The sequence below is a fragment of the Amblyomma mixtum genome, chromosome 3, assembly GCF_055824585.1.
Source record: "Amblyomma mixtum isolate Tamu chromosome 3, ASM5582458v1, whole genome shotgun sequence".
NCBI lineage: Eukaryota > Metazoa > Arthropoda > Arachnida > Ixodida > Ixodidae > Amblyomma > Amblyomma mixtum.
Genome location: NC_143014.1, coordinates 132,378,581 through 132,389,356, shown reverse-complemented (window position 1 = coordinate 132,389,356; position 10,776 = coordinate 132,378,581).

The window sequence follows — 10,776 nt, the reverse complement described above, 5'->3', positions numbered from 1 at the left end:
CCCAAACACACAGTAGCATGTCATCACTGTTCAAGCACTGGCTAAAATCTCTGTTCATTAAAAATCTCCCTCACTCTCTCTCTCACAATGAAAGTGTTAGCTGGCCTTGCTAGTGTTTTTGCGCTGGTTTGTGCGCGTAATCAAGTATCCTAATGCCAGCAAGCTGTGTGTTTTTCACTCCATATCTGGCATTCTGCTTTGTCTCCTCAGTGGGGTTGGCTTGTGCATGGCTCGCGAGGTGTTTGCCAACATAAGAAGATGAAATTTCAGCAGTTGTTATGTTTTATTTTCATCCTTTTTCTTTTTCTTGACAAGCAATAAGACGGATTGCATGCTGCTTCCAAAGTGATAGTAACAAGACTGTACATGTTATGCATGCGTGCTAATATCATCAGAGCAAAGCAAGTAAACAAAAAACACTATACTATAATTGAGTTTTTTGCAAATCGCATAGATCTCATGAAAAACTTATTCTGTGAATAATTTCGGCATCTGTCAAAGAGCATAAAGGGCCTTATCACCTCTGTGTCGCAGTCTTATTATGAAATAATCAGAAATTATGACTTTACCCAAATTCAGAATATTGACCTCGTGAAAAATAAGTCGTGTACAGTACAACCTGGCACCATATGCACTTTCGTGCATCAGTACTTATTAAATGCCACATGGTATAAAGCGATTCCGATTTTAGATAGCTTTAGGTCATAATCTGCCCTTGGAGAGCATATCTCAAATAGCAGGGAAGCTTTACGAAAAAAAAAAGGCCCAGAGGACGTCTTTCCAGTTTCTGGCTGCTGCCCGAGAATATAGAGCCAAAAACATGCATGTTACATATTTGTGAAAACATCTATACTGATCTCGTTCGTTTTTGTTATTGAAGGCGCTTTCTTTGCATCAAAGTAAAACATACGAGGGGGTACCCAAAAGAAACCGGACTTATTTTTGTTTGAACTTATTTGTTCACATTTTCAGCACAGACCTTCAATATCCTTCAAAGTACTCTCCACTTACAATGATACGTTTGTCGAATCTTTCATTCCATTTTTCAAAACATTGTTTAAATTCATCTTTTGTGATGGTTGACAGTCCCTCCGTCGTTTTTTTCTTCACCTCAGCAACATCAGCGAAACGCTTTCCATTCACCTGTCTTTTCATTCTACGAAACAAAGAAAGTAGCACGTGGCAAGGTCGGGTGAGTATGAGGGTTGAGGAACAGAGGTCATGCCATTTTTGGTCCGAATTTGTTGTAGAGACAGGGCTGTGTGAGCAGGGGCTTTGCCATGGTGGAAAAACCAGTCACCCGTCTGCCACAAATCAGGCCGCTTCGACCGAACACTGTTGCCCAATCTTTTCAAAACATCCAAGCAGAAAGCCTGGTTAACTGTCTGACCCTGCGGAACAAATTCTGAATGGACGACTCGTCTCACGTCGAAAAAACAAATCAGCATTGTTTTGAGGTTTTGTTTCACCTGACGAGCTTTCTTGAGGGGAGGTGAATTTGAAGTTTTCCATTGGCATGACTGTTGCCTTGATTCAGGAACACTTGAGTTGTCCCCATAGCATCGTCCTTGAACGTCATTCTGAATATTTCAAAAGTTTCCGTTCCACTTTTTCCGAGAAAAAATGAGAATTTCACCGGCGCACGCTGTTCACGAAAATCAGCCATTGCAAAAACGACACTCACACAAAACAGTCGTCACTCCAAAAATCTGCCTAAACTAGTCTGACCTCCTTCAGCGACGGAACTCGGCTTACTGACTCTGAAATGTTCGTTCTATGCACTCCTAGCGGCAAAACGCGGTACCACAGAAGCTGAGCCGATTCAAAAAATTAGTCCGGTTTCTTTTGGGTACCCCCTCGTAGAACAAGCATTGGCCAAATGTTTGTACTCGATCATGTCAGTCTTTTTTAAACTTTTCCCCATTCCAAAAACATGCTGCAGAAGACAAATATATTTTACTCCAGAATGAAGCTCTGTACTAGGAAGTGTTGATGGCTGACCAATTCGATTCAGTCCTTTTTTTTTTAACACTGAAGATTATGGTTGGCAAAAGCTCTCTAAAAATGGCTTCAGATTAAAAAGTGTTAGCCAGGTCCTTTGAAGTTTTTCCACACGAGTATATTTTTTGTTATTTGTCACAGTCATTTCACTTAGCTGTTTGAACTTTTGAAGCAGGACATTACTGGCACTGAGGTTTGAGACTTACTCACTATAGCATATACTGCTCAGGAACATAGTATGTTTAGCTGTTGTTGCCTTCAGCGGATGCCATGCCTGGCATGAGATAGTGCTTTGTTTTTAGAAAATGGGCTGCAAAAGAATTGGGTGGCAACAGTGAGGTTTATTTTTTCATGGCAGGGTAACATTAACCAAGTGAGTCGTTCAGTGTCCGCACAAACAGTAACACAACTATTGCTGTCTGCTGCATCATACCAACAGCTTTTTATCGAGCAGTCCACATATAGCACAAAATGCACCGTCTCACTGGGTTTTTTACAGTGTCAAATGAACAGCCTTCAAGAATATATATTTTACAAGGCAATACTGATTACTTTAGCTACACTATCATGTCACAGTGCATTACCAATTTGTGTGACATATATTATTTGGATACTGAAAGCTCTCCAATGGGCACCTTTGTAAACAAGAGGTCATTAAAGAACACAGTTCACAGTTGTCATGACTATGTGTGACCCATTCATACCGAGCAGCACAACAGCCTGATGGCAGCAGTAACATGCTAGAATCATTTCATTTCCTGCATGGTTAATGCAGAAACTGGAGCACTTAGATTTAGTGTTCATGGCACCGTTGCTATGCAAGTCAGTTTTTAGTGTGTGCTATGTGCAAGATACTGATAATCGGGTTACAGTTTTAGGAAATTCAAAACGCAACTGAAGACAGACACATAAAGACAAAGCAATTCTCATGCTTCATTGCACAAACTGCATGAAAAAAATATCCTTCAAAAAAACAAAGACAAAATGCATTAATGTGAAATTCACATCATCCTCCAAAATGCAGCTTCCCAGTAACTAACTGCAGACAAAGCAGGGACTTTCTCCAATTCTCTTCCATGCACAGTTGTTGCTATACAGCCACGACCTGCTTGGACACTATAATCAAATGCACTACATTTGAATGAACTAATGTTTGCTATTTGGAAATGAACTCTGCCACGACTGAAATCATGTGAAACTGTCAGATCTCAAAGGTCAAGTGTCAACAAGAAAGGATGTGAACTTGATGATGAAAGGCAATGGCAGGGAAACTGTCAATATATGTATTACTGAGATGCTTATTACATGTAAAAGTAAAATTGTACAATAGTTTTTAATCTGAACAGAAAGCCTTACGCATGCCAAGTAGTGCAGAATAACGTTGTTCTTTTTGTTTCCCCAACTTTTCGATTACTCCCCTCTACCGAATCCAAAAATATTGGGTTTCACTTACTAGAGTGGACTAGAAATCTTAAAGGGACACCCAGGACAACTCCTTCCAATTATTCTCAGTAAAAATTCATTCTCTGGCTCTTCCTCGCTATGTTGACATTTGCCCATCAGCAAAAGACACATTTATCGCCAAGAAAGTTTGATTTTAAAATCTTCCTGCCAGTCGATTCAAAATTTTGCCGTCCTTACTGAAAAGGACAGGTTGCCACCATTTTGAACTAAATGGCAGTGTAGCGTAGCCTGTGGGATCCGCACCCAAAACTCAGTGTTAATGCATGCATTTTACTAGCGAAATTGGTTGGAGATGGTGACACCTGTATTTCATTTTTTTTGTCTTTTCTAGCTTATAAAAGCTCCGTTTTTAATGAGAGTGGTCTCTCAGTAATCAGAACGTAGCACCCTATCGGTAGAGGCCAACTTTTATTTGTCCTCAGGGTCCCTTTAATTAATGTTCAAAGAAGTCAAAGCTTCATCACATAAAAGGTTATTACCAAGGATTTAATTTGTTGTTACTCAGGAGTACTTGGGACCAGCTGTGGCTGTGAACCCTTAGATGCACCACAGGCAAGATACATATGGGTGTGTTCAGATAAGGGTGATAATCGTGGTCCCATGACCATTTTTTGTTTTCAATGCTATTTTTATAAGTGATGGGCAAATGTGTCGACACAATTAAGGAAGTGGACCTTGGTTTTACAAAAAAAAAAACATTTATCGCAAGAGGTGGAAAACAGCACTTTTGCGATTTTGCAATATCGGAAGTTTAGATCTCTGCAGAAATAAAAAAAAAACAAATTTTATGAAAACAGAATATTTTTGCAGTAAATAAATGCAAACTCTTCAGTTGGCAGCAGGACAAAAATATTTTTTGGCTCATATAATTTGGCAGAACAAAAATCGCAACCATCATTCAAGAAGCTATACGTGCCATGAAGAGCACATTTCAGGACAATAATGGGGCAAGAAGGAATGAGACTTTTGAGGCCAAAATTTTTTTGGTGCTTCCTACTACTGCCAGTGAAAATTTGTACTTCTAAATGGGTAAGTTTTATCACTTGTTGAATTCTTGAATGCAATTTCGAAAAATGGCTAAATCTGACTAAAAATATTAAAAAATTGCCAATTTTCTTTTAAATTTATCTGAAAGACCTTCAGTATGTGGTAATTCTAGGCCAGCACTTAAGTGTTGCATTATATTGTTTTAAACTGTAAAATCAAATGCCTAATGCAGACCATATTTTGTTCAGTTACCATTACCGGATATTGGCTGTTAAGGAGAGTAACAGCCATGAATTACACTTCTGAGTGCATGTGGTTGCATGCACTCTAGTTAGCACAATGGCAAAATTGCTAAAAATACTTTGGAAGCATGTTTTTGCTTAATAGTCCCATTTTTAACATGCTAATCGTTAATAAGGCCTCTATTTCATATACTCTCCGCAGGTCTCTCTAATGGCAGCAGAAAGGTGCCTTTTGTCTTTCCTAACATGAATATTCTAACTTTATTTTAATGTTTATTTATTGTTTGTATTGTATAATTACTGTATTTGTGTATTTACTGCTGTATATAAATATTTTATCACTGCTGGCTCCCCATAAATGTTATTGTATATGTACAGTTGGGGACAAAAGTCTCCGGACCACGTGTTCCTCTAACGAAGCCGATAGCTCTGCTATTAGTCGGCGGCTGGAGATCACACTTGTGGAGGTAAAAGTAAATTTTTTGTTCTCTCATCTCCACAAGTGCGGTCTCCAGCCGCTGTCTGATAGTAGAGCTGTGAGCTTCGTTTGAAGAACACGTGGTCCGGAGAGTTTTGTCCCTGACTGTACTCTATGATGTCGACTTTTTCGAAAGTGAATATCAATACCTCGATGCGAAAAGGCACTTTTGGCTGGTCAGTTAATTTAGCCTGAGGTGCAAGTCGGAGCGGGCACTAGTAACAATAGACCGTATTACTTCCAACACAGCCACTGGCAGTGCATATTAGTTTACCAACACTCTCATCTCTTAGGTATGTAGTGTATTTATGTATATAGTGTATGTATTCTCAATACATATAAAAATTTCATTGAAAACAAAAAATGGCTGTGAGACCTCGATTAACGTTATCTGAACACACCCATATATATTTGACACAAACAAATCTGACCAGGAGATGTCCAATTCACATGAGCAAGCCAATCCATATTCACCAGATCCAGTGGTGTGCAGTGAACATGAAAGTCAAAACTATTTTAGCCAAGTTTTGCAATGACATGGTTTCTATGAGCAGCCAGGCTACACTTTAACTCGAGAGGCATCACATGCATTACACAATCCAAATATGCGACAGCAAACAAAGAAGCACTTTATCACGTGCCATTTATTCTATCTAAGATGGTGATTAGTTCTATCATAATATAGAAAGGCCCCCTAATACTACATTTACCGCATTAATATTTATAATACTGCCAGCAGTTCTGCTGATTTCTTGCTCGGTGTTTACGATCGTTGTAGGTGTGCACATGAAAGTGCAGCACAAAATACACACAAGCTTACCATGTGAAAATTCACTTTACATTCCGAGCCCCTCTGTGACCAATGTCTCCTTTTAAAAGCAATGATGTTCAGCCAATGCGGCTACTAGATAACAAGCTGGAGTTACCGAACAAAGTGCAGCATGGCAACACATCATATGCAACCAGCTGTTGCAATATTGTAACAGCACACACAAAGGAGATCAATTATATCAATAATTACAGCACACGGGTCCTTTGCAAAGCAACATACTAAGTCACAAAGTGAAGACTACAGAGTGCATTAGAATATAGTCAGAACAACTTGAAATGAGTAACAAATGCTATGTGAATGTAGCCGACACCTCAAAAACTACAATAATGGTAAAATACTACCAGATAATTGAATAGGTGCTGCCACCATGAGCTATTAACCTAAATATATAAAAAGAAATGCAAAAGCTTATGGACAATAATGTAGCAACTAACTGCCCTTAAAACTGCAGATGTCAAATGTAGAAATGACTTAAAAAATCATGCATTAAGTGAAAACACTGCTACGAACAAGCTTCAATGTGATTCATATTACGAGTTGCATTCAACTTTCTTAAACCAGCACCAAGAAAACTGCTATGCCAAACAAAAGCAGACAAGTACTAATTTAACACTTAAAGCAAAATTAAATAGTCCTCAACTGAAGTAGCAAATGAGTTGAAGGTAGGATAGTCAGCATAATTCTCTTCCCAGAGAATATATTAAATACACAGCTGTTCATAAACGCCTGCACAGTCAAGCATGCAAGTGGTCCGTGTCATTGTTAAGTTTTCCCTTTTATCTAAATTAGTGTCTGCTTTTGTTCTAAATTATCAGCTACACAATCTCTACCTGACACCAAAATACTGCAAAGTATGCAACCATGACAGTGTAAGTTCACAGCATGTTGGAGCTAATGATATATAACTAGGTGTTGAACTTTTTGGCTCAAACTAAAAACACCTATAAAGGTATGCCAAATTCAATTTTCAGAACCAGTTCTCACAAAAGAATGTCAGTATGCTTGGCATGTGCACAGCAGCTTCTTGGGCTATTGAGTAAAAGTTGCACACAGTCAAAGGAGAAATTAACATTATTTAACTTGTTACTGTTTTGAGACTGCATAAAAACCCATGCACGCAGTATTGGAAGCAATAATATGGAGAAAGCCAGTGTGCCAAGCGACTGTTTTTGTATATAGTCACTGAGTATCTAACTGCTGCCATGGGATGGACACAATCTCATCTCATGATCAACGGCATATATATGTATGTTGTCATTGGCGAAAACTTTTTGTGAAGCAGCAGCTGATGATTCACTTTTACTTAATAGTTTGTTGCATCCACCAACATGTTTTTGAAATTCATCTTGTGGACTTCCTTGCACTGAAACTTGGTTTCATGCATATCAAGTTCTTTGGGGCCTTTCATAAGGAACCGAGTGCTTTTGTATTATGTGTCATTTCATTACAGCCAGCTTTATACTATACAATCTGTCTTCATGCAAATAATTTTATTGTTACACAGCATGTTTGCGCCTGCAGAGAATGAAAATAGAGGAGGGCACGTACAGAGCAGGAAAGGGAAGGAAGAGAAAACATGAAGCAAAAGGTGCATGGTAAAGCACATGCATCAAAGGAACATCCATGAAAGTGCTCCTTCCTGCAACAGTGAACCACAGAGAAAAAACGATTCTGTGTCCCTTTTTGGCCAAATTTAAAAGAAGCTCTAAACACCTCTTTCAACCCTCTCCTTGATGTACTTCGATCTATGCCATCCTTCAATAGTTCTGTGGCATTAAAGCAGCATTTTCTGCACCACAAAATAAAAAAATGCCATAACTGTCTGCCTTCCTTGTATGAGAGAGGAGAGTGCTGATGACGAAGTCATTGAAAAAGATTAAAAAAAAAAAAGGTGGACCTATGATTGAATCACCATCAGTGCATGTACTGTACCAACCCTTGCCCTGCAGCCTTTTTAAAAGGGAGACAGAAAGCTTCAGAGACAAAGAGACATTAACTTTGATGACAAGTGATTTACAGTCCTTTCATAAACCACAACTAATCCAACAAGCCACAAACACATCATAGAAATGTCCTATGGTGATACTTTTTTTGTAAGTGTCCCACATCAATATCTCAACACTTATGTTGGATATGAGAGGCCTGCAGTGAAGCTCCGCCCACATTCAGGACCACTGCAAAGAATTCCTCCACGACAAAAAAGTAGTTCGTTGTTAAAACATTTCTTGTTACCTAAACAAGAAGTTAATCACAAGAACAAAAAAAATTATAAGCTCTAGCATTTTGATAGCTGGCTTGTTTAAAAAAGCCGATTTCATTTACACTTGTGACTGGCTAGCAGAGTAATAAGGACGCCGCGGACCACAGCCCAGTGTTAGCAGCTGCTGTTTTTTTAAGTTGTATCCTACTATAGAAGAATTGGTACTTTCAACAAACAAAACAACCAAACCCCAGAAGCCCAGTTTTACCATGCTCGATACATTTCAGCAGTCTTTACATTACCCAGATTCCCTGAACTCTGTTTCAGTGGCTTGTTCCTCAAGTAGCGTATTTACAATAGTTGTAATCCTGCTTATTAAAGACTGGCTTGGCCCCGTTACAGTGCTTCCAGAATCAAATACCGAATCCAAGTAAAGAAACCACGCAGGGAAAGCCAAATCCCAAATGTGAAAACCGTGACCAGAACAGAGAGGGTAAAAGAAGAAGGCCACAAGAACATCTTGCTGTGCACACAAGTTCACCCAATGGTGCCATTTTTGTAATAGAACACAAAGAAATCACAATAAGTACAGCCTTGTACCTTTTCTGAACCTCCCATGCATGTGACCCTTCCGATTGGTAGCTCTTGCCGTGGCACATCCATGCTGGTGCAATCACATTTGCTGTCATCACAAGAAAGCTACCACTATTTTGAGTGCCTTTAGGCATTCACACACTTAATTCAGAGTATGAAAGACATTGAGAATAAACCTACCTTTTGGAAAGTGCATTGCTTGATGTTCATCTAAATGCTCCATAACTTCGGAACTGGAACCATCAAATATACTGCTTATGTTCTTTCCCTGTAGATAAACCTCATTCCAACTATGCAAAACAACCTACATAGACAGTCAAATTCCGATAATTCAACCTCACGAGGAAGTGCAAAGTCAGTTGGGATTATGAGATGCGTTTGAAATTTGCAGTGAACCAAGCCTGTATTTACATGGCAGTCTGCATCTGCCTGTATCTTGCAGCGTTGGTGTGTGCTTTACTGTAAAGACTTATTGGTACCATTTTTGCATGAAAAGAGACATGCGGCAAGCTAAAAAGCAGCTTCCCCCTCAACAGCGGTGAGCAGTGATTTTTCAAAATCTTTTTTTGTTACCATCATTCTTATCTGAGAAGCACTAGGGTTGCTAGACACTGCATTGGTTAATTAGGGACCCCGCGGTGGCTCAGTGGTTATGGTGCTCGGCTGCTGACCTGAAAGACGTGGGTTCGATCCCGGCTGCAGCGTTCGATCGAATTTTAATGAAAGCAAAACTCTAGAAACCCGTGTACTGTGCGATGTCAGTGCACGTTAAAGAACCCCAGGTGGTCGAAATTTCCGGAGCCCTTCACTGCGGCGTCTCTCATAGCCTGACTCGCTTTGGGACTTTAAACCCCATAAACCCAACCAAACCAAGTTCTTAAGTCTTTTCTCAAGAACAACATGTCACTAGGCAGGGTTTGTGCACTGGCTAAGCATTGATGATGCAACAGGCAGAGCACTGGCCAGTCACAAACCATTCTAGAGCGTGAACAGGTTTGTGAATTCAGCAAGTGATTAATTGGTGCTGGGGCACTGATTACATAAGGCTGGACACTTTCAGTGATGCAGAGTATACATGCCATTTTTCCTTTTGCAGCTATGCCCAGTCACTCAGCTTCTCCTATCTCCACACACCATGGTATTCTTCTGGCACTCTGCTGGCATCACCATTTTTGTGGCTGTTGATAAATGTGGCATTTGGGAACTGAGGAATGCTACCATTTCAAGTGAACTGTGTGCATTAGTGCACGGATCATACACTATAGAGAAAATTTCTCTGTCAACTTCTTTAGTAGAACTGGCAGCCCTCATAATGTAGTACTTGTCAGTAATGTTCTCTAGGTCAAATTATCTAATATTTGACACATTAAGTAAGAAATAACAAGCATTTATCCTCTGAACAGCATGGGAACTTGTCAGTACTTCTGGAAGTGGCTGAAGTAAAAGAAAAGGTGCTTTAAATAATTTTGAATTATTAACAGAATTGAATTAACAGAAGCGATGTGCATCACACTGCACCAGGCGAGGAGAGCTTAAAATGATACGCACATAGACACGTTGCAGTGGAAGAACAAAGGCTAAAATGGTACCTCACTCCCTCATTAGCTTGCACGAAATTCAAGGCAACACACCCCTGGAAAGTTTTAAAATGAGCTTAAATGCTCTCTCAAAGTAGCCTATTGAAAAAAGGGTTGTCTTGTGAACCATGAATGGCAAAAGTGCTGTGTCCATGAGTTGGGACAGTCTTGAGCAGTAGACTACAACATCCTTTAAAATTAATTCTTCAGTTTTAATAGTAATACATGAGAATAGTTATGATTCTGTGCCATCACACTATTTCGGCTTACAAAAAACAAGCACTAGTAATACAGATGATTCACTTGTGCATGAATAAATTTTGGCCCATTGGTGGTGCAAACTGAATAGGCCAGTCTACCTTCCTTTCAGTATTAGTAAGTACAGTCATAAAAGCTAGCTC